The following is a 1,048-nucleotide window of genomic DNA, read 5'->3' as shown; positions in this document are numbered from 1 at the left end:
AACCCTGCACACTCCCACATTCAACCCTTCCCCCCACATACCCACTGGCCCATATTCTCACTCCCCGATTGTCACCTATTCCATACTGACTCCATCTCTCACTGCCCCACATTGACCCCTTCCTCCCAGTCAAAATCCTTGAACTCCTCCCCATTGGGCACTGTGGGTCTACCTACAACATATGAACTGAAATAGCTCACCATCATTTTCTCAAGGGCCAGTAGAGACAGGCAAAAAATGCTGGCCCAGCCTGTGATGTCCACATCCCACAAGTGAATATAAAAAAGTTATCTTATGCATTACCCTCACAATTCGCCGCCATGCCCACCTGTACTCTAGTTTCCCACATCACCTACCCAAACCCTTTTCTCCTGAACCATGCCTTCAACCCCACTTATAGAGTTATAGAGATGTTCAGCATGGAAACAGACCCTTCGGTCCAACCCGTCCACGCCAACCAGATATCCCGACCCAATCTAGTCCCATTTGCCAGCACCCGGCCCATATCCCTCCAAACCCTTCCTATTCATATACCCATCCAAATGCCTCTTAAATGTTGCAATTGTACCAGCCTCCACCACTTCCTCTAGCAGCTCATTCCATTCACATACCACCCTCTGTGAAAAAGTCACCCCTTAGGTCTCTTTTATATCTTTTCCCTCTCACCCTAAACCTATGCCCTCTAGTTGTGGACTCGCTGACCCAGGGAAAAGACTTTGCCTATTTACCCTATCCATGCCCCTCATAATTTTGTAAACCTCTATAAGGTCACCCCTCAGCCTCTGATGCTCCAGGACCCAGAAGCTGCTCCCTTCATTCAAATCCACATCCCAAAACCAATTCTGCTGACACCTATGTGTGTTCCTTCTCCTTAAATTCCATTTCTCCAACCCTCCTCATCCATACCATACATTTTGGAAGATCTTTCATACCCTCATCACCCTCTGTCACACTCCACCCCTTTCCACTCTCCTGCTCCTCCTCCTATAACTGTTCTCACACTTCACCCACTTACCCTCACAACCCTGCCCCCATGCCTTTCCCCCCC

The 1,048-nt window shown here is 48.9% G+C and overlaps 1 protein-coding gene across 3 annotated transcripts in view; it reads right to left on the bottom strand.

Moving 5' to 3' along the window:
• Nucleotides 1-1,048, bottom strand: part of jazf1b (JAZF zinc finger 1b) — a 278,266-nt gene that overhangs the window by 276,278 nt on the left and 940 nt on the right. The gene's annotated exons all lie outside the window — the stretch shown is intronic.

The sequence above is a fragment of the Chiloscyllium plagiosum genome, chromosome 5, assembly GCF_004010195.1.
Source record: "Chiloscyllium plagiosum isolate BGI_BamShark_2017 chromosome 5, ASM401019v2, whole genome shotgun sequence".
NCBI classification, from domain to species: Eukaryota; Metazoa; Chordata; class Chondrichthyes; order Orectolobiformes; family Hemiscylliidae; genus Chiloscyllium; species Chiloscyllium plagiosum.
Note: the sequence above shows the minus strand (reverse complement) of the source record. Positions and strands in the feature narration are given on the sequence as shown.